Source organism: Camellia sinensis, chromosome 6 (assembly GCF_055761805.1).
Source record: "Camellia sinensis isolate YWXY chromosome 6, ASM5576180v1, whole genome shotgun sequence".
Taxonomy (NCBI): domain Eukaryota; kingdom Viridiplantae; phylum Streptophyta; class Magnoliopsida; order Ericales; family Theaceae; genus Camellia; species Camellia sinensis.
Window position 1 is genome coordinate 4,752,800 of NC_138966.1, and position 24,892 is coordinate 4,777,691.

General features: G+C 35.5%; 1 long non-coding RNA gene across 1 annotated transcript; it reads right to left on the reverse strand.

The window, feature by feature from the left end:
- Positions 1-5,908: 5,908 nt before the first annotated feature.
- Positions 5,909-6,491, reverse strand: LOC145792224 (uncharacterized). The gene is made up of 3 exons (XR_014331615.1): positions 6,409-6,491; positions 6,157-6,327; positions 5,909-6,024 (listed from the first exon to the last, which is right to left on the reverse strand). It is a non-coding gene; the product is annotated as an uncharacterized LOC145792224 (long non-coding RNA).
- Between the last annotated feature and the right edge of the window lie 18,401 nt (positions 6,492-24,892).

Sequence of the window (24,892 nt, forward strand, 5' to 3'; positions counted from 1 at the left end):
TCTTTCTTATAATTGTTGTTTGTGTTGGTTTTGAAATGTCTTGATAGCTTTTTTTTATATGATTTATTATCCAGATTAATTCAATTATCTAGACATTTATAAATATTCTTTACTGAATAATAAGAGAGAGAGGGAGAGACTTAAGAGTCCTTAATGGATGAGGGGCTATCTTATTAGATGATATTTCAATTTAAATCTTTTTTTTATTAGGTTAAAAAAAATTTACTAATGACAATAATAAAAAAATATTAAAAAAAAGGAGATTGACCAATAAATCCTAAACATTAAAATTGTGATTCAGATAATTTGAAAAAAAAATTTATGTTCCATTTGATCCTATTGGATTTGTAATGACAAATTTAATCTTTTGTTGGGTGTTACAGTGGGAAGAAGTGGGTGTCACAGTGAGAAAAAGTATACTATAGCTTTTTTAGAACCCTTCTTTATGGTGGAACATGTCACATCAGTGCTCTCTCAATCTTTTGTTGTGTTTTTATTGGATGTTACAGTGAGAAAAAGTGAGTGTCACAGTGACAAAAAGTACATTATAGCCTTTTTGGAACATTTCCTTGTGGGATCACATGTTACATCAGGTGGGTTTTGTTGGGTATTACAATGGGAAAAAGTGGGTGTCACAGTGAAAAAAAATACACTATAGTCTTTTGAGAACCCTTCCTTGCTGTGGAACATGCCACATGTCACATTAGCTAGTGGAAAAAAATGGGTGTTATAATAGAAAACAGTGAGTGTCACAGTAAGAAAAAGTACACTATATCCTTTTTCGAATCCTTCTTTTTAGAATTCTTTCTTGTGATGGAACATGCCACACGCCGCATCAACTAGGTTTATATTGAGTGTTACAATGGGAAAAAGTGGGTGTTACAATGAGAAAGAGTACAACCGTCTAACAAAAATGAGCAAACATACAAAACAAGATATCACAGTTATATTATTCAAAGCAATATAAAAATATATGGAATCACTACAAGAAATTGCATTTTTCGTAACGCAACAAAATATGTTGCTAAAAGGGAAAATTCGTTGGCAAAGAGTTTTGCCGACACACAAAGCTGCGTTGGCAACCCGTAGGCAAAAGTGAGTCAGCAAAATTTTTTGCCGATGAAATTATCATTGCGTTGGTAAAAGTAATGCCTTTAGCGACGAACATAGTCGTCGATAAAATCCTTCCTCCATCGTCGGCAATTTACGTTGCATTGGTAAAAGTCATTCAAATATGATGATTGTGTGGCACTTTTCGCGACCCAAATTTGCATGGGCAAAAAATATACTTTTAGCAAGACAATATGCGTCGGCAAAAGTAAACTTTTGGCGACACATTTACGTTGGTAAATGTTGCCATTTGCTAACGATTTGTTTGTCGCTAAAGCTTTACTTTTGGCAATGACAAATTGGCATTGGCAAAAAATACACTTGTACCAACACAATATGAGTGGGCAAAAGTAAAGTTTTAGCGACACATTTACGTCGGTAAATGTTGCCATTCGGCAACGATTTGGTCGTCGATAAAGCTTTACTTTTGGCAACGACAAATTGGCATTGGCAAAAATTACACTTTTAGCAACATAATATGAGTGGGCAAAAATAAACTTTTGGCTACACATTTACCGACAAGTTGTTTGTCGAGAAAGTTTTACTTTTTGGCAACGACAAATTTGTAGCGACAAAAAAAATTGAAAATCATATATATTTTTTTATAAGATTTACATATTTACAAGAGGCATCCCTCAGGCACTACTAATACAAACTAATAACACTCATATTAAATCACCTAAAGTTGATGTGTAGGCAAAAAAACACTGCTCAAAAATATGGTTTTTGGAAGCGTTGTATAAAACCTAAAAGGATAAACTCACTAAAATACTCAATTACATCCAAATTGTGAATCCATAGTAAAAACAGCAGATAACAAAATGAAAACATGAAACTAACAACCCAAATTTGTAACAGACCAGCATCTAATAGCAGCCAGCTTCACAGCAACATTGCAGTAGCAGCAGCCCAGCAAAATTCTGCAGCAACACACTGGCGGCAGCAGCAGCAGACCAATAGCTACACCAAACTAGCAAGCAGCAACATCAGCCACCAGCAAAAAAGAGGATCTGGTAGCAACCTCTATTGATCAATGACAACTTTAAACCAAAACCCAATTAGCTTTTTTGCCCTCTCTCATATTCCTGGGTTGTTTGATCCCAAACAATTAATAAAAGTTAGTCAAATAAACCAGCTAAACAAACAAAAGTTATCATGAGTAGTCTAAAATTAACGAATTTAACAATTTTATGTATAATAAGATAATTGTTTACAACACATTAAAGCCCCTTCCGATTGTCCAAATAGGCTGGAAAGAAAAATTCAAACCAACCTTGTATTATCCTGCAGACACTTGATAAATGTTGTTTGAAGTTGTGGAAGAAAGGGTTTCAGGGCCATCCCACCCTTCCGTATCATGATGGTCAAAGTTGACAAAATCACACTCTTCACCTGCCAAGGGAACCGATCACCTATTATCCAGATCAGAGGCCTGCAATAAAAGAAAACATCAACACCAAAGTCAGCATGGATAAGCAATCGAAAAGAATTCCAAGGTTCAACAATTTTTTATATTTATTTTCAAATCTTCTGATTCAGTGTCATTTTTTTAGCATGTGCCAAATTTTTCGATTCATGATTTGAATATAAGTAGAATCCTGAAACCATCTCAAGCTTATTGTTTGCCAATATCTTCAGTTTCTCGTTGGGATTAAAATTCTTCAGTTGGATGATTTAAACTAGGTTCACAAGCAGGTGTTTCTATTATCTGACTGAAAATATTGAGCTACAACTCGCATATACTAATAAGTCTCCATAAATACCCTGTAATAGAGATAACAAACTCCTTGAGGGCTTGTTCACTTGTCACTTCAATCAATTCCCCAAGACCCTAAGCAGCGTGCTCCATCAGTTCTGCTGATCCACTTATAAGACCCTAGAGATGTGAAAGCAAGTCAGAATCCACAATAGAGAATAAGCCATAGGCATGAGAAGGCAAGGTGTACACATAATTATGTCTACATTTACCAAGATAGATACGATTTAACATCACAATTATTAATAATTTTCCCTTTTTTTTTTCTTTTTTGTTTTGTTGCGTACTTCTATTCTTTCAAACTAAATAGTTCATCAACTGCCTCTAACGTTATTAACACACCACTAAATAATTAATGGCAAATTTTCATTTTCACCAAATAGCCACAGATTATACTTTAAAATAAGAGCAAGTATAACCCAGCTGATAATCCCATATCTCATCTACCATTCCAAAACTAGGCTATTACCCAAAATATGCATGACACTGGTGTGGTCCCCATTAAAGTGAAAAAATATTTATTATCCAAAAGCATCTTATTATGATTGGAAAATAAAGCCACAACCACTACAAGAATATTATATAAGAGCTCGGACGAATGAGATGAACAAGCATACCTGGAGAAAGATAGGAAGCAATGGTTGAAGAGCTTTAGGGAGACATAATCCAGGTATAAGAACTGGCCCTTCCTGCATGTAAGAAAAAGATTAATTTGAGGATGCCCCCAAAAAAATTAGGCCCAAGGAAATTATAGTGATTATGGTTCACAGTGTCATCTGCGAGTGATTATTTATACTGCAATAAAACCATACTAACCTTCCTTTTCCTACGCTCTTTATCTCTGGATGTAGAAACTGCATCACGAACTAACTTTATATATAAAGGAAGGACTTCCTTAGGAACTGAGCCGACAACTCTAGACAAAGCTTCCCAAGCAACCTGTTGAACAAAGGGCAAGAAACAACATGCACCACAGAGGAGCAAAAGAAAACCACAGATTATTTATATGGAATTACCGCAACTGTAGCTGAATCTAAATCACCGAGCAAAACAATCAGGGTGGTTATCATATTCGGAGCTTCATCAACCAAATATAACTTGTTGTTTTTGAATAAGTATCCAAGTAGATATGAAGAACTGCATCTAATTGAAGTCTGCAACCAAAAAATAGTCACAAAAGAGAGATGAACAGAGAGGATGAAAGCAATATTAACCAAAAAATTTAGCAAAAACATACCTGATGATCACAAACCCCTTTAAGAAGTTCTGATATCAATGGATCTATGCCTTCCTCATCAATGACTAAGACAACAGTCTCTGCAACCTTCTTTGCCAAATTTTGGACTTCCTAAATTTTCAAAGAGCACCGGAGAATTATTGATTACCATAGTAAAAGGATTAAAATAAAGCAAGAAATATAAAATGATATCAAAAACAAGTACTACCAAAACAAGTTATAATTATAGAGTTTCATCCATGTTATCATCATCCATTGCAGTGAGTAAAGCTGGAACGACAGTACTGAGGTGGAAGTCCAAACCAGGACCTGCAACCTCAGCTAGAGCTCCCAAAGTATGTGCATTGAAGGCCCTGGAAACATATCCAAAGGTGTTAGCAAAAAAAATAGGATTAAAAACTGTATCAATTTACCAAAAATGGAGGTCTATATGCATACGAAAGAGGAGGATGGACCAGCTTGGGCAAGATATGAGGCAAAACAGTAGCAATCCTAACACTGAAGTTAACATGAAAAGAAATTTAAGGACCACAAAACAGCTAAAAAACAACAAGAAGTCCAGCATTTAATCTAAGAAGTGGAATATCTTACTTTAAGATTTGTTTGAGGCCATCAAGGGCAGTATCAGAGGTTTCATCATCCTCCAAAGCATGCAAGAGTGTTGGGACAATCTCATCAATTACTTGCAATCCGGCACTCTACATTATGGCAATTTATTATACATTTTTCCGCTCCAGAGTACCATGTTAAAAATAAAATTAAAAAACATTAGGAAAGAGCACCTTGTAAAGTGTGCTGAATGCTAAGCCTGTCGACTCATGAACCTCGGGCATGCTATTAAAGAAATACAAGAAACATAATATAGCATACACCAAAGATTAGAGAGAAATGGAATAAATTAGGTGAACCAGCAAATCAGAGCAATTGATTAACAAACCTATCACAAAGGGCTGTATGGATGGTAGGAATGAGCTCATCCATGAAACTCAACAACTGACTCTTACCAGCACTGGCCATCACTTCACTCAGACCAATACATACTCCCTGTTGGTGGAGAGAAAATTAGATTTGCGGACTAAAACAAAAATTAAAAAAGGAGAGATTAATAGATATAAATCTAAATTGTTTTCTTTATCATTGTATCCTATGTTATTTTGTTCACACTTATAATGTCTTTTATATGTGCCTACATGATGGACACTTGTGTATACCAATTGTCCGAAGCATTTCTGGGTCTAGAAAGATCTGACATGTCAGTGTCAACAAGGACATGTCACCTCTTAGAAGTGTGTATGTGCTTCTTAGATCACTACTACAGTTTACATTGCCTATGCTACGCTATTAATTAAGATAAACAGTCATGATATCCATACTAATTTAAAACAACACCAAGAATGTAAACAATAACAAGTGAAAAAAGAAAAAAGGAAAATGTTGCCAACATATATTTTTTCTGCAATAAGTCAACCCAAAATGTTGCCAAAACAAGAGAAACCTATTTGTCAGCCATGTCTTCAGAGATTCTCATCAAGCCTAGTGCAAACAAGAAAATAAGATCCACAAAGTAGAATTTAAAGGTCAAAAGCCTCACTTGTCTTCTGCTAGCTAGCATTAGGGTCTTTTAGCCCTCGTGATAAAATTGGAATGATTAAAGGTAGAACTCTTTCCCCAAGCTTTCTAACAAGCTCACCAAGTGAAAGTCCAACAACCTGAAAATACAAGAGCAACTGAATTTATTATTTGGGACTATACAAAACCCTATCATAGCTTAGAAAACACTACAAGAAGAATAGCAGACCTGTCTCCTTTTAGAGGATGATGATGCAAGAGAAGTAATTAAAGTATTCATCAAAGCTGGCATTATTTCCTTCAGAGTCTTGGGAGTATTTGCAACTATGGTCTTCCACACATGTAATGCAGCCTGCACTAGAGAGAGAGAGAGAGAAAGAGAGAGAGAGAGAGGGGAACACACTTACAGTCTACTTGTCCAAAAACCAAAAGGCAGCAAAATATTAACAAGCAAAGCAATCCATTATATTGACAGCAGCATTACCTGGCGCACTGTTAAGCTCACATCAGTTCGAACCGTGTATAATGCGGCAAGAACTTCATTACGCTTTTCTCTTCCGAGAACCTCAATAATAGCACGCCCTTGTGCCTCAGTACTTGCTCCTTCATCATCACTACCACCCTCAAGAAGTGCTTTTCCAGAGGTTCCAGCAACCTAGAAGAAACAGACCATGTCGAGGAAAAAGCAAGAAGAAATTCCACAAAGCTAACTTTGAAAAGGACGAGCAGCATATACCTTGAACAAGAGATCACCCAACAATTCTACAGAACTTTGTCGGATACGCCAGCTATCACTGAAAATACCATCCTCTACAGCTGTTGTGAGCAGGGGCAAAGATCTGACATGAACACAAAAAAGTGAAAACATAGCTATCTGGTTCCTCAAATTGTCAAACATGAGGGACCCACTTCTATTTTGAATAATTCAATAACTTTCAAATAAAGTTTTTAAAGCGCATGCATAAGCATTTCCAATTTTTACATTTACTACAGAAATTAAATATTTTAAAATAGTATAATTTTAAAATAAAATAAAGGTATAAATACTTTTCTCCTCAAGGCATCAAACATTTCACTGCATAGAATGAGCTTGCTCACATCGAAAGTGAAATCAACATTCTTAGCTTCAGTTATCAAGCTTCTCAATTGAGCCATCACTTTTTTTTATTTTATTTGGTTGATCATTTACTTGATATTTCCCACAGAATATATCTAAAAAGATGTTCTTCTTATTATGTTTAAACCATGAATTAGACTAAGCTTAACAACAACCAAGACAAACTCTCCATATGCATACTCAGATACTCTTTATATGTTTATCACAAAAGGCATACAGAGCATAGTTGAGGAGCATGCCTCAGATTGGTAAAGCATCAACAGTTTTCAACCTCTCTCTGTCTCTCTCTCTCTCTCTCTCTCTCTCACAGTTTTCATCGTTCGTTTCTCCACAATGCTTTTGTAGATGTACTTACAATATGTATATATATACAAGAAATAAGAACCTGGCTTTGACATACAAGACAAGCTAAAAAACACTAGACCTACCCTATGCAGATAAGTGTCTGCTGAATCTGGCATGTCATAGTTGATGACAATGTTAACACGTTCAATGTCAATTTCCCTACCAACCAGATCTGTTGCCACAAGTATCCTTTTGTGCCCTTCCTTGAAACCCTTGTAGCGTGTCAACCTACAAAAGTTAAAAGTGCATATATACATGAATATCTACATCAATAGAAAATATACAAGACAAGCTGCAGAAAAATGTTCATAATTGGTAATTCTCTAGTAAGCTCAAACAATCTAAAAGAGAAATGAAGCACAGCAATGAGATCCAATTAAAACTGGAACTCGACTTCCAAACCAAACAAAAGAAGTAGTCAATTCAAACAATATTGTGCTCGAAATTGGATGACTAATTCTCTAACCCGAAGTGGTCTATTCAGATGATGGGTTAACGGTGAAACAAACCAAACCATAATTTATGACTGCAATTAACTTCTCCATGCCAAAAAAATGATAGCTGTCACAGCATAGCCAGTCTTCATTTTTTTTGATCGGCAAAACGAAAGACTTTATTGATGCTAAAACCATACAAAATGAAGGATACATCAATAAAGAGGAGCTTGGAGCTAATCAAAGCTCCAACCTCCTAGTTGGTGAGAAACCAATAGAGAAAACAAAAGATTACAACAGAGCAGAACAAAAGAATAGAAAAACAGAACAAAAAAGACCAGAACAGAACAACAAAATACACTAGATCAACAACCCCAGCAGTGCAGCTGCATAAGAGCAGCACAACAACAAACCCCATTAGCAGCAACACATTAGCAGCAACAAGAGAGGCTTCAACAGAGCAGAGAGACTCCATACAAACCCCATCAGTATAGGGCATGAGTATGACAGGCCACATGCTATAGGAAGTGCTCATGTTCCCAAAAGGGTTGAACCCATCGGTGGCTAGGCCCAACCTAACAGTGCGAGTCTCCTGGCCAAACTCTGGATAATGCAAATCAAATTCCTTCCACTCTTTACAATTAGCTGGATGCCTCCCTACACCATCATCCACACGCTTATCACTATGCCATCTCATGTCTTTTGCCGTCTTCCTAGACATGTACAATCTTATCAACCTAGGTGTCAATGGGAAGTAACACAATATCTTGTGAGGGATCTTCTTACCCTTGCTACCATTTACTCTGTACCTAGATGCTTGACATGTGGGACATTTTTCCAAGTTAGCATTCTCCTTCCAGAATAGTACACAATCATGTTTACATGCATTGATGGGCTCGTACCCCAAGCCCAAGTCACGTAGTAACTTCTTGCACTCGTAAATTGACTCTGGCACCACGTGGCCTTCTGGTAGGAATCGCCATTGTATCTCCAATACCTTGTCAAAAGACTTATTGCTCCACCTATTTTCTACCTTCACATGCAGCTCTGAATAACGAATGATAACAAAGTATCCGAGTTTTTGCAACCTGGGTACAAGCAACATTGGGAAGCATCTAACAATTTATCAAAATGTCGTACATCCTCTCTTTCTAGAGTATCACCCTCCATAAAATTCCCCCTCTAATAGTCCTCTATCAGTTCATCATATTCATCTTCATCCTTGTCATTCTCACCATTGTTTTCATCAAGGTTATTGTGTTCTAGAAGTTCACCGTGTTCTAACCAAGTGGTGTATGATACTATTATCCCACTTATGAGCAAATGAACCTTCACAATATCATACTCCTGCTTATAAAAGTTACAACAATTGATGCATGGGCACTTAATCTCCCTACCTTCACCCAAATGTATAGACACCCCATTTTTGACAGTCCTCAAGACTTGGACGTCACTATTTGAACACTCGATGATCATCCATGTTTGTGTTCATCTTGAGTTCCCGGAGGTCTCGGCCACGCGCCTTGCCTCAAGATCACTCGACTCGACTGTTTTGTGTTTGGTTTTGCACCAAACACTTGTGTTTTGCACCAAACACTTGTGTTTTGCTTTTGAGGGGCAGAGAGTGGCTTGTGGGCCACCCCCACACCTCACCGGCCATGGCTTGAGGCCACCGGCCATTGTTTTGTTGCCATCGGCCATATGTTTGGTCGGTCGACACTCTTTGTGGTCGGTCAACCATGTATTTTGCCATTTTGTCATTTTTGGCTGGCAGACCACTATGCATCTACTTTTGTAGATATTTTTATGCCAGCTATGCTAGCTGGCATACACCTTGCACCCCCTCCATACACGTGTATGGAGGGATTTCACTCTTGCTTAGCATGTCTTGTAAGCTTTGCAAGAGTGGTCCTCTATAAGAGGAGGGCTTCTCATCCCTCCTCAAGGGTTAGAGGGTTGAGTTCCAGAGGTCTGGATTAGGGTTAGCCATAGTGTATCTATTCTATCTCTATATCTCCCTCTCTTTGTGTATAAGTGTGTGTTTGTCCTTACTTTTGTGCACAAACACCTAGTTTTACACCTTACCTTGGTTGCTAAGGAGCCATTAGGTTGTTCTTGAAGTTTTGAGCTAGTTTTGAGCTAAGGAAAGCAGCTGAAGTGCTGTTCTTGAAGGGTTCTACAAGGGTAAGAACTTTACCTTTAAATACCCCATTTTTGCATAGTCTTTTTGCCTACCTTGCATCTATTTTGAGCTTAGTGTATAGCATATAAAAGTCTTGTTTTTACTTGCTTAAAATAGTTGTTTCAGGTTGCTTTGAGCTTTGGGGTTGTTTGACCCCTCTTAGGCCTTGTTTGGCCCCCATTTTGTGCTATTTTGGTGAGCTCCGGGACCACCTTGTTTGGGCCTCCTCACCACTGAAATCTTGAGGGATTTCAGTGGTGGGGATGGTACTTTAAGGTCCTAAGAAGGAGAGGGCCATCCCCTCTCCTTGTTGCCTTCAAAAAGTGCCATTTTAGCCTCATGTGTAAGCACCATTTTTAAGTTCATGTTGGCCATGTCTTAAGTATTATTTGTTCTTATTTTGTTATGATATAGCACTGCTTTTAGTTGGTTTAGACACACCATGCATGCTTAGCATACTTGTCTTGTAATGCCATGAATTTGCCTTAACATGCTTTGTGCTTTGAGCCTTGTTATAGCATGATTTTGGCCAAGCTTTATGAAGCTTTTATGCATGATTTAGTACGCTTTAGCTCTATTTTTAATTGCTTTGGCCATGCTTGACCTGCTTTGTATAGCCACCTTGCATTTTGGCTTGCTAGCCTCGGGTGTGTGAGTGTTTAGCATGCATTGCTTAGCTTGTTTTAGTGGTTTGGCACTACTTATAGCATCATTTCAGTCCCCATGGTATGATTGTACGCTTGCATTTGATGCTCCCTTATTGCTTTAAAAGGTTGTAGTCTTGTGCTCCATGTTTGGTCTCTTTTGTATGCTTCCATGCGTAGGCCACTTAGATGCTATCTAGGCGTGTCCTTAGCTTTGTTTAGGTCTGCCTTGGGAATACTTTAAGTCCTCTTAGCCTTGTGAGGCTTGGTTGGTATGGCCATGGTTTAAGCCCCTTGGCTTACCTTGAGTTTCGGACATCGTTGCATGCTTAGTTTGTCTTGTTTACTTGGTTTGGCACCTTTTATAACATGATTTCAGAGCTTAGTATGCATGCCATTAGTCCATGACTGTCCTCCCTTTTAGTGTGCTTAAAAGTTGCCTTTTGATGCTTAGGAATTGGATCATGTATGCATACATGCTTGTATGTGCGTTTGGCCCCATTTCCATAGCCTTTGGCCACTGTTTGGGCTTAGTAGAGAGCTGTCCACCTTGGTATGAGCCCATTGTTTGCATGCTGTTGCATGCTCGCCTTGTGTGTTGTTGAATACTTGGCCTACCGCATGTGTTGCATGCTTGAATCATAATGCATTTGGCATGCATTCTCATCTTTGTTTTGATTGCTTAACATGCCACATGTTTTGCATATTTGCATGTTGGCATTGCATCTTGCATGCTCAATTAGCTTGCATACTTGTTATATGCTTTCCATGCTTGCCACATGTTCATGTTGCCTACTTAGTTTCCACGCCTAGGGTGCATTGCATTGAACATGCATGCCTTGCCTCTTGAAATCAAGTGATAGAGGTTGGGCCTTTATGTGCTTATTTGGTTTGCATTTCATTTGACATGAAAGTGCACAACTTGGTTTCTTGGGCCATCACGCATTGAAATGCGCGAATGGTGGTCCGAGAATCGAGTACTATCCCCCTTTGAGTCATAAACATGATAAGGGGTGTATTGGTGCACATATTTGCTTGAAATGCATTGCCATGCCTTGTTTTGCCCTCTGCTGCTGTAAAAACAGGTTCTGTAGGAAACTTTGGCCGGTCGACTACATCAAATGCCGATCGACCAATTATTGATGGCCGATAACTCCATAGATGGTTGATCACCACTTCTATTTGGCCGGTGACCATTCCTCATGGTCGGTGGCATTCCCCAGTATTCATAAGGTACACCTTGGGAATTGTGCCATTTTTAGAGGAGCAGAGCAGGGAAAACAGAGGCAGCTTGTGCATGGCATTGGATTTCCGGGCGAAGCCAATCCGAGTACGTGTGCATCCCTCTTCCCGAGGCCTTTTAATGCTTTCCTTAGCTTAATTGATTTGTTAATTAATTAGGTGGTCTGTAAATTATTTAATTAGCTTGTAGGTTAATTAAAGTGTATTATTCTTTTGGTCCCTCCGAGCGAGGGCGAAATTTGTAATAAGTGTGGGTGCGTGTGTGCATATCTTCCAACCCCCACTTCTTTCTCCCTTTTACTTACCTGCTTTGATGGTTAGTATTAGGGCATGTTTAATTTAGCATACCTTACGCTATGCATGCATGCATCATTCATCAGTCTTGCATGCACCGGGCTCGGCGCATCATGCTAACCGCATAGTATTTCAATTCCAAACTTGAATACGTGCATCGAGTTGTCGCATTTCACATGTCATCCTTAGATTAGCCGAGCATGTTCTAATGACATTCAGTATGCGATGCATTAGCCATTTGTTAACTTGAACTAACTAGTTCATTGCTTTGGCACGGAGTACGATGTAAGTATTTATGCTTTTGCATCTCGCATGAGTGTGAATGTTAACGTGACAGCATGCTTACCATGTGGCTATGTGCTTATGTGATATTACTGCCTAAATGCCTGTGGGTGAAGGTTGGATTGTTTGAGTTGGAACAACTCATTGAAATCTGTGTTTTAGCCTACTCGTGAGTAGCAGATTTTAAATTATTTCCAAACAAACGGATATGCGATGCTTTGTTCCAAATTAGGCGATCTAGTCTATACTTTTGTGCTGTGCGCATCACATAGTAAATCTAGGCTAATAACCGGAATAAGAACGCATAATGTTTTCAAAACAAGATATCATGGTTAGTAGAGGCCGATCTTCGGATCGGGCGAGAGGGGGTGCTTATAGCTGACCTTCCCCAATCGTACCCATGTTCCAAAGCCGAGGCAACTTTGGTGATGACGGACACGTGGCCTTAGGCAAACGAGTCAGGGTTTCCTAAATTCCCCAAAATAAAATATTTAGGTGGCGACTCTGTATCTGGCAAAGCAGTCCATGTTTGGCACTTATTTACAAAAATCTGTTTTCCAAAACGATTTGCCGGATTTGGACTCTTTGGTTCAGATTAAGAACCGTGACAATTTGAGTCCAAACTGTAGTAAGCCCAAATGAACAAATCTAGATTTCCCTCCCTGGACGTTCGGGGACGTCTACAAAATGAAGCTTTGCAAATTCAATAAATGAGTTCACCCCATCTACATATGGTTGACTGAATCTATCAGAAATTAACATCCAACTCCTGTCCATATCTAATTATAAGATAGTAGTTAATACCAATAGGACACAACCTTTTATTTATTATTTATTTATTTATTTATTTATTTATTTATTCTTTAAACATGAAGACAAAGTAGTTAATATAAGTGTAGAGTGACACATCATCGTCAATAAAGGTACATCTACCTATAGGCTTTTTTAATTTTGTATCAAAATCCTTTAAAATTGTATTATATCTGCATATATTATGTATTAAGTTAAGTGTTTTTTACATTTATCAACAAATATATATATATATATATATATTTAATGTCTGTTAAATGGTAAAAGGAAGTTGGCATGGCAATGTACTATTCCAATTCATTCCAATATCATTCTTAAAGGACATTACCTAATGGGCTCCTACAAATTAAGGGCAAGGGCATAGGGAAGGACTAAGAGTGGCTACAGGCCTAACCTCTGTAATATTTGTGGGAAGGGACTACATTTTTCAATTCCAACCCATATTTTCATACATGGGAACTGAAGCATTTACCACTACACCAAAAAACAGGAAAACCTGACAGCAAAAATGAATTCAGGCATTTTTTCCTTGCTAATGGGAATTACCTCACTAATTGAATGACAGTAGTGGCTATATATAAGAATATGGATCAACAAAATCACCTACATCTTCAAAATGTAATATAACCAGGCCATATTTAAGTATGCACAAGTGTGTAGACATAACATCTTATAATGCTAATTTTCACTATAAATATTTCAATGTGTAAAAATTAGAATTCTATTAAAAACATAAACTGATGGGCCTCGATACTACACAACAACATATAGGGCATCTCAATTAAGCATAGTTCTAGTCTACAACCACATATAAGAGACGAAATCATGATCACTCACAATAATGGGAGTCAATACCAACTTGTGCTACATATGCAGACATCTTTCTTGCACTCTTAACCATAATGTTTCAGTGTCAGTCACCGAATACAATAAAAAATATAATGGCGTCACATACTCAAACCATTGAACTAGTGGGGACTAGACACCTGCGGAATGAACAAAATTTCTTGTACTAAGCCAAACAAAGGAGCTAGAGGTACATCGAAATGCTAAAAACCAAACTATCTATAAACATATGGCCACTAGGCCCTAATTATTAAGGCAAAGCCACAAATATAAGATCTCACAAAAAATCAATAGAACAAGTTGGAAAATAAAGCATTCAGACTTCTTAGGCAAATACTGTTTCACAACAAACTACATGCCTGAAGTGAGAAGTATCTTGCCTCCAATAGGGGTCTAGAATGCCATCAACTAGACCTTAAAGGGAGGTTCTCTACCAAAAGAAACTCTCCTACATGGAATTGGTGAAACATTTTAGAACTGAAAATCTTTCCTTCTCTGACATAAAGCAAAGGTAATTCATCAATCTCATATGATCAGAGAGGCTCTACAAAGCACACGATCATGCCTTTCACAATTTAAGTAAATTTCCAAACTAATATAAACTACTATAAACTACATCTCTGGATTGCATGATAAAGGTTCGTTTAGAAAGTGAAATAGCAGTATTTAACAATAAATATAACACTTCATATCTTTTGACTGGAAGTTTTCCAACCAAAAATAAGTAATTCAAAAAAATAAAGGAAGGGAAAATAAAAATATGCTACTGTGCGTCATCCATGATGAGTTTGTATGCTTCAAGTTTAAATAGAAATGATGATATGTGTGCTCAAATTTCTCTCAACCAACTGTATATGACATTTGGTTTATACAGTTCCTATCATGGGTCATATATATTATTCAAGGTGGGTCCATGAGAACATGTGGAGTTTTTAAAGAACTATCCATGTTTGTCCCCCACTTTCATTCCCATTCCCAAACTCCTTTTTCACTTTATATTTACAATTTGTATGAATGCCAACAAAAACACATCCTTCCATGTTTCTCCCCTGTTCATTTCATTCCCAAACTATGTCACTTTATATTAATAATTTGTATGAATGGCAACAAAAAAAAAATGTCCTTTTGCTTCTTATAGAAAGAAAAATAAAAATGATGCACAAATATAATTGTTAGTGCATTTTAATGTTTGACGATGTATAATTGTTAATACCACAAACCAGTAAAAGTGAAAAAAAAATTAAAATAAAAGAAAAACATTCTCTGAACTTTTCTTAATTTATATAATAATAAATTGTGCAGGAGAACCCAACATTACATGGGAAAGGATAACAACATGGTATATGCATAGAAATAATAAAAACATGGTACATGGTATATGCATAAAAATGCAAGCAAAGAAGACTATGGAGATGATAGACAATTCCATTACTGACTTGCCCCAGAGTGACAAAAATTATTGTTTATCATCAACCTCCTATGTGTAAGATAGTGGAAAAGAGACATTCAGCATAAACAACATCAGATTTGGTAAGATAAGATACTCGAAATAAACTTTTAGGATTTTTGTGATATGATCAACCACCCACTTTATTTATGTAACATTTGGAAATAGTAAAAATTATTTCATGGGCCAGATAGTATTTTAGATGTCCTCAATATCTTTGTTATCAAGATTTATCAAACAAACCCAGTAGTTGACTTCTATGGGCCAGATAGTATTTTAGATGTCCTCAATATCTTTGTTATCAAGATTTATCAAACAAACCCAGTAGTTGACTTCTATGATAAGGATATAGAAAAGTTCTCTCCACACATTCCAACATTAGCATCAATGGCATCTCAATATGGAAGTCCTACATGGGTTTAAAAATGAGAAGATTGCATCACTTTGAAAATTTGAGTAGTAGAGTCTCAAATTCTTCCACAAGGGCGTGAAAAGCACATAATCCAACTTATGGAGAACAATTAACAGATTTCAACCTACAAATTTTGACAATAATCCCACTTAATGATTATGGTGTGCACAAATTGATCAACATATATAGTTGTAATGGAGATGCATAAGCACACAACCATGCAGGAACATCACTAATTGACACAAAGACGCACAATGAACCATAAATGTATATACTATACATTACATTATAAGTCGACAAATAAATATGAAGAACAATTGTCATGTATTAAAACATGCCACTTTAACTTGCACATGCATTCAAGGAATAGTACGATCACATAAACATTGGACCTATTGATGTGGTACTTAACATGTTCCACCCCAGCCCAATATAAATAAATGGTGACAATCAACCCTTCTTCACAAACAAATGACTTATTCAAAAGAAGGTTATCAGATCCTTCTATCTATCAAATGTTAAAATAATGTACATTTTCTCTAGTATGTGTCGGTTGTAAGTTAACAAAAGAGAAGGTATATAACCTTCAAGATTTGCACAATATACATGTCACATACGTAAAATTTCCAGAATATATAAAGACATCATCTTCAACTGATTTTCATTGGTTTAACATGTCATACAATGATAAAAACATATCATCATTCACAAGCAAAGTTTAGTACCTTCACAAATTTTCAAAGCCAATTCTTCACACTAGGATTAACAATTATTCTTTATACCATCTCAACCAACAATTAATTTTTTTAGTTTTTCATCCCAATGTCCTAGTTTGGCAAACCTAACCTTTTTTCTTACTCTTTGACCAATAATTTAGCAACAAATAATCTTGCAACCAATTTTCGTAACATCCAGTCTAGCAACCTGTCACCCACTAATCAAGCTAATTCATACCTATTTATCTACAAATGCCATAAATTTCTCACACCCTCTAGACCCTTTATAGCGATCCCGGGTTTACCCTTGTTGTACAGTGATCCGGACATGTGTCCGTGGATGTTGGTTGTTGTTTATTATCATGTTTGCATCCTTTGTACTTTGTATATTGAGTTGTGGGATGTGTTGGACAGGTTTGTTACAGGTTGGTTGTGTTTGGGAGCCTAGTGTTGCTGCCCAGATTTTTGGTCCTTCGCTCGAGCGAGGAGTTGTCGCTCGAGCGAGAGTTGTGTTGCGTCTGGTTCTGGACCTGAGAGCTGTCTTTCTTGGCTCGAGCGAGCTTCCTTCGCTCGAGCGGTCTGGATTTTTCTTCGCTCGATCGAGAACTTCTTGGCTCGAGCGAGAGTTTTCTGTGTCTGGTCGCTCGAGCGACCAAGTCTTCGCTCGAGCGAGCGTGTTTTATATCAGCAGGCAGCAGCGTCTTAAACATCACTTTTTCACTTCCTTTCTTTGATTAAACCCTAAATCCGAGCCTCTCTCTCTCTAAACTTACATTCTCTCTAAGGTTTGATCTCCCTAGGGTGTGAATCTAGCCTAGGGCCTTTGTTAAAAAGATAGAGGGTGTTGAGAGCTTCGATTTAATCTGAAAAAGTTTGGATTTGGAGCGAGTTGATCTTGGAGTCTTCATCTCCTTTTGGGCTAAAACTTCGAGGTAGGGATATCCTACTCCTCTCTATGGGTTTTGTCTTTAAATTTTGGTATTTTGAGATGTTGGGCTTGGTTTGGTAATTTTGTGAAAGTTTGGGGCTTTTGTGTAATTTTACAAAAGTTGGGGTTTTATTCATAATAAACCTAGCTGCATGTTTGGCATAGAAAAATGGAATGATTGTTGAATCATTGATGAAAATGGGACCTAAGGGTTGAAATGTTAATTATGGGAATTGACCTAATTACATTGATTAATTAATTGGGATAATTAATTGAAAAGAATGAAGAAATGAAATGTTGATTGAATATCCATTGTGCATTTATTTTCTGTTTAGAAATAACTGCTTTGGGCTATCGGTGGAGGATAGTCGTGATTGTTGTAGACAATGCATGATGATTAGGCAAACTAAAACTAATCAATGAAATGTGTCATGGAACTTGACGGTTGATAGAATACATTAACTGTATGTATTGGGTGATTGTATATAGAACCAATGTGTTTATATACGTTATGTGTAGAGGAGGAGATAGGGGATGTACTCCGCGGTTTAGGGGAAGATAGGGGATGTACCTCTAAACCGGTTAGTGAAGGGAGAAGATAGGGGATGAACTCCGTAGATACAGCTCATATGCTTGTCTAGAAGTGAAGATAGAGCTTATATGCTTATCTTTGTGATGTGTGGATATAGCTCATATGCTTATCTATAGATATTGTGGTTATACATATCTGTTGTAGAATGTGGATATAGCTTATTTGCTTATCTGAGAATGTGGATATTGTTGATATACATATCTGTTGAGAATGTGGTTAGTGCTTTTATGCCTATCCGTTAAAAAAGGGAAAATGAAAGGAAACTTGGACTCATAAGTCGTATGACATAAATATGTGATTTATGTGATTGTATCAGTGTTGGCCATCTATCAATTGCTAATATTTTAGTCATTGTTCATGGTTGGTTTAGTGTATTTCTACTGGGCTGTGGCTCACCCTATATGGGAATATCATTTTCAGGTGCAGGTAACATGCCACCTCCAAGGACATAGCTGGGAGGCTAGTAGCGGGCATGCTTTGTTACTTAACTTTTGATGTATTACATGTAACTTCAAGCCAAGGGCTTTTTGTGTAAACGAGTTAGTACTCTTTGTTTGTAACCAAGTGTTAACTTGGAAAGCTGTAAGCCTGTAAGGCATTTTGTTTTGATGTTAACATGTAATACTTATGTAATGGAACTCTAAAGAATAAAGAAATGTGGTTAGTTTATATGTCAATGCATGTCTTATTTGATGGGTTTAATGTTATTATTTTGGGGGTGTTACACCCTTAGTCTATGGTCTTTCCACAAGCAAACCCCCACAGAAACCTATTTATGGGTGATATTGTTGCAAGTCTCATAGAGCTATTGTATGGCACCAAGAAAATGTTTGACAACTAAATTAAGTGCTCGAGTTAGCAGTTTTTCAAATGAATGTTTTATTATGTGTGTTTTAGTAACGCACAACCAGTTACCACTTGAATTTGAAATTCACCGTCAAAGATGCTTGACTTATCATTGAATGCTAAACATGGTTACTGAGTAGCAGTTTATATTTTAATCTCTATGGACAAACTCATCATTAAATTTTCAACATTAGTATTCAGCTACTTAAATCTTCAGGACCACTGATTCAACAATAAAACGAATATCTTCATTTACTACAGATTAGGATTATGTAATAGGGAAACAGGGTCATGGAGGAGTTCAACTACTAGTAATAACTTTTTCACAGGACAATCAAATTGATTTGAGGAGTGCTATTAGACAAAGTGAAAGTAGACATACATAGCTTCAGTTAAGAAATTGAAAGAGAGAAGCAGGGGAAGTGAGATACAAAGTAAAAAGGGAACAAACCTGCAGGGGTAGACTGAAGCACCGATGGTCTCGCACGGCAGCAGCAAACGGTACCAACAAATCCTTCAAAACTCTATGGGACCTGGAATCTCTTTCTTCTCTCTATGGGACCTGATATCCATAAATAGTCTTTGATCCTTCATATCAAAATAAACAGCAACTATAATCAATATATATTTATATAATATATCGAGAGAGAGAGAGAGAGAGAGAGAGAGAGAGAGAGAGAGAGAGAGAGAGAACTACCTTCAGTTTTCTTTGAAATTGAATTGCTTCAAAAACCCTAAGAACTGAGAGAAGAATAAGGAGACCCAAACCAGCGGGGAATAAGGAACCCGTCCATGATCAGAGGAGAATAAGGAACCCAAACCGGGGAATGTTCGCGCCAATATTTTAGGGATTTTGGTTTTCATGTTTTCGGTAGGCTTATCTTTTCAATCATAACAATAATAAAATGTCATTTGAAAACTTAACTAATCTTTTAAAAGATTATTAAAATTGGAATGAATGCTATAAATAAATAAAAAAATTAAACTAATTTGAACACTAAAAATTAAAATTATATTTTCAAAATTTTAAAAATTATTTATGATCTCTTAAAAAATAAAATTATACAAAAATAATAAGTATTTTTATTTTGTCACCATTTTTTTTTTTAGTTTTTTAGGAAAAAAAAATTTCTAAAATAAGTTTCTGAAAATAAAACCAAACATATTGAAATTGATAATTTAACCAGATTCTTTGAAAAAGTTTAGATTATCTCAAATTAGCTATCTAAACTTAAGAGTGTTTTTGGGCTTGATGGATTCATTTTGTGATCTAATTCGATGATCACTTTAATTTTACAATTCAGTAATTAGAATATTTAAAAAAAATTGAAAAATTATAATAAAAATACAAAATAACTAAATCACCTCATTTCACTACCAAAACTTTTACTGACGAATAGTATTATCGTCGCTAAATGTTTAACTCTTTGCCCATGCCAACTTGTTGTCACCAAAAGTAAGCACATTAATAGCGACGCTTATTGCGTTGCTAAAAAATAAGCCTCGTAGCTAAAATTTATGAAATTTTGGCGCCAACCAATATTTTTGGCGCCTAGTCAATGTTATGCTTTTTTAGCGACGAGAGTAAATTGCGTTGTTAAAGGTCTACTTTTCCCAACGAAATTGATCACTATGTCACTAAAAATATACTTTTCGCTACGAAAAATTGACGTTGTCGCCAAAAGTGCAATTTCTTGTAGTGAATTAATTGGAGTAACTATTCATGAGATGAGACTTTCTGAATATTTTTCTAATAAAAAATTACAAGAAAGAATATATATATATATATATATATATATGGAGAACTAGCGCACACGAGTATCCACATTGGAAATAGAGTGGCTGTGCTTGTTCTTCCAGCACAACAATCACTATTTTGTGCCTGATAGAGTTAACTTCGGATTCTATTTCAATGATTTAATTTGGTCACTTTTTAAAATATATTAAGTAAAATATACATGTAAAAAATTAAGTTGATCAAATATTAGTAATCCTTCATCAATCACGTTTGTATCTAAAAATATGGATGGGAAATATGATTTTTTAAGTATAAATCAAAACACATTAGCACCTCTGCACTTCACACCCAATTTCACTTTGTCCTTGATCTTTAAAAAGTGCAACCAACTCCTCAGACATCCAACCAAGTTCCAATTCACCTCTACGTTAATGAATCAGACATGTGAGATTCAAATGGCCACTTTAAGGGACAATATAGTAAATTAATTTACTTTCCATCCAAGTTTTGCCGACTGCACGGGAACTTCTATTTGTATCCCAAAAGGTAGATTGGGCATCCCATTACATTGAGCACCTCAATAATAAATTTTAAATTTTATTTATTCATTTGGACACCTCAAATATTACCCATCTTAACGCTAAAAACTCTAAAACCCTATACAAATCTACTTTATACACCCTATTACCAATAAATAGAGGAACAAAAATTTGCAAGAAAATATAAGTAGGGTTACCATTATGACGACTCTTATGTAATAGGCTTTAATCCCATCCCCTTTGATGAACTATACACTAGCTCTTTTGTCAAACCTTTTGTTAACGGATCCGTAATATTCTCTTTAGATTTTATATAATCTATTGAGATTATTCCGTTTGACAACAATTGCCTTATGGTATTATGTCGACGACGAATATGTCATGACTTACCGTTATACATATGATTCTGTGCCATGCCTATTGCAGATGACTATCACAATAAATACAAATAGCTGGCACAGGTTTTGGCCACATTAGAATGTCTTCTAAGAAGTGACGAAGCCATTCTGCTTCTTCTCCTACTTTGTCTAAAGCAATAAACTCGAATTCCATTGTGGATCGTGCGATGCAAGTTTGTTTCATGGATTTCCAAGAAACAGCAACGCCTCATAGAGTAAAGACATATCCACTAGTGAATTTTGAATCTTTAGTATCTGATATCCAATTGGCATCACAATAACCTTCAAGTACTGCTGGATATCGAGTAAAGTTCAAACCATGATCACGGGTGAATCTTAGATATCTAAGATCCCGAATGATCGCTTTCCAATGGTCTTCTCCGGGGTTACTAGTGTACCTACTCAATTTACTGATAGCATAAGCTGTATCAGGACGAGTACAATTCATTAGGTACATTAGGCTTCCAATAATTTGGGAGTATTTTAACTGAGACACTGCATCACTTTTATTTTTTGATAAATAAAGATTAACGTCTACAGGTGTTCTAGCTAAATTCATATCATCCTTGATAAATTTATCAAGAATTTTCTCAATATAATGTGATTGAGATAATGCATATCCGTCAGATGTTTTAGTAATTTTCATTCCTAATATAACATCTGCGACCCCCATATCTTTCATTTCAAATCTTTTGTTAAGCATTTGCTTAGTTGATTTGATCATGTTTTGACTGCTTCCAATGATAAGCATGTCATCCACATAAAGACAAACTATGACATATCCTTGGTCAGTGTTTTTAACATAGATGCATTTGTCACATTCGTTTATCTTAAACCCATTAGTAAGCATTGCATGATCAAATTTTTCATTCCATTGCTTAGGTGCTTGTTTTAATCCATAAAAGGATTTTACAAGTCGACAAACTTTCTTTTATTGCCCTGATACTACAAATCCTTCGGGTTGCTCCATATAGATCTCTTCATTTAGATCACCGTTTAAGAAAGTTGTCTTAACATCCATTTGATGTATTTCTAAATTAAACAACGCTGCTATAGAAATAAGCATGCGAATGGATGTTATTCTTGTCACAGGGGAATATGTGTCAAAATAGTCTAGACCTTCCTTTTGTCTGTAACCTTTAACTACAAGTCTTGCTTTATACTTGTCAATTGAACCATCTGCTTTCATTTTTCTCTTGAATATCCATTTATATCCAAGAGGTTTAGAACCTGGTGGAAGGTCCACCAATTCCCAAGTATGATTTTGCATAATGGATTCTTAACAGCCTCTTTCTACAAAGGTGCTTCAGGACCTGTCATTGCTGCCTTAAAGCTTTGAGGTTCAGTTTCTAACAGGTATGTTAGAAAATCTGGACCAAAAGATTTTGTTGTTCTCGCTCTCTTACTTCGTCTTGGTTCATCATTAGTTAAATCCTGTTGGTCGAGACCATTACTAGTCTCTTGTGTTTTGATTGTCATTAGTCTCTTGACTTTGTGTACAATCATAAGTTCTTTTCTGTGAACTTAATTCCTGTTCTTTCTTGTAAGGAAAGACATGTTCAAAAAACACAACATTCCTTGACTCTATAATAGTGTTCACATCTATATCAGATATTTCTGATTTATAAGTCAGAAACCGATATGCATTACTATTCTGAGCATAACCAATAAACACACAATCTATTATTTTTGGTCCAATTTTAGTCTTTTTAGGAACATGAACTTCAACTATTGCCAAACACCACCACACTTTTAAGTATTGGTAGGAAGGCGGTCGACCTTTCCACAATTCATAAGGAGTGCTGTTTGTTTTCTTGTGGGGTATTCTATTAAGAACATAATTAACAGACAATATTGCTCCCCCCTACAAGTTCTGTGGTAAGCCTGAACTTAGTAATATGGTATTCATCATTTCTTTTAAGGTTCTATTCTTCCTTTCAGCAATTCCATTTTGCTGTGGAGAATAAGAGGGTGTAGTTTGGTGAATAATGCCATGTTGTGCACAAAATTCATCTAATGGTGCATCATATTCATCACCCCTATTACTTCTAATATAAATCAATGAATTTCAAAACAAATTCAAGAAAAAACCAAAATAATTATGACTACTCAAGTCAGAATTAATGTTTTGAAAAAATCATATCCTTATAAAAAATTTGCCTAAGAATCAAACAATTCAAAAACCCATTTCATTGTATACATTCTTGCAAATAACAAATAAATGTCACTGTCATAAAAATATTTGTGACAGAAGAAAATTAAATTATCTCAACTAATGCAAGAGATACACCCCCATATTAATAAAATGGTTCATGGTTTAACAAATTCTACTACGCAAGTAAAATAATTATTAATGACATCTCATATCACATAATTCAAAATAAACTAAAAATCAACATAAAAGATTTCTTAAATTTACTTTCTAATTAAATGGAACGATATAACTACATACATCTTCATGTTTAAATTTCTCTGGTGTTTAAACACCCAATCAAAATTGATTGGAAAAACTCAAATTAATCAACATATCAATTTAACATTCCAAATCACATGAAATTTTTGTTAAGAAATAACTTGAGTTGACATCATACATGCATATCAAACGCATCAACTAAAAATAATGAATTAACAAAATAAATTAATCATGCGTAATTCCAAAATTTGCATCATGAAATAAAAAAAAAATTCTCAACTCATAAATAAAATTCAATGCGTTTTGAATTTTAAACTCCAAAATGACAAAACATACCTTCATTTAATAAGTTTGATTTGTACATAAATAAACTAATTAAATATGCATGCAAAAGTCCTTGTGAATATATATATATATTATTCCGACTCATATGCAGAAACTATTCACGACTACAGATCCACACACAGAAATGTAAAAATGATTCAAAAAACCAATAAAGAAACTAAACTTGCCACAAAGGTTTCTTTGTAATAAAAAATGAAATTTGTTTGTAAATTAATATTTTACTCCAGAAACAAATTCTCCCATATACTACGATAAATTCAAAAGAACTATGATAAATTAACAAAATTAATTTTCTAGTTACTAAAACTAGAAAATAAATTATAACATAAAATAATTTTATTTTCCTTGTTATTTAAACTAGTAAAATAGAATACCGAAATAATATCTGATTACAAAAAATCAGAAAAACAAACCACAAATTAATTTTCTAGTTACCAAAACCAAAAAATAAATTATAACACAAAATCATTTTATTTTTCTTGTTACTAAAACTAGAAAATACTATAATTTTATTTTCCTTGTTACTAAAACTAGAAAATAAAATACCACAAAACAATTTGATTACAAAAATAAAAAAAATACAAAATATTTTTATTTTCCTTGTTACTAAAACAAGAAAATATTTTTATTTTATTTTCCTTGTTACTAAA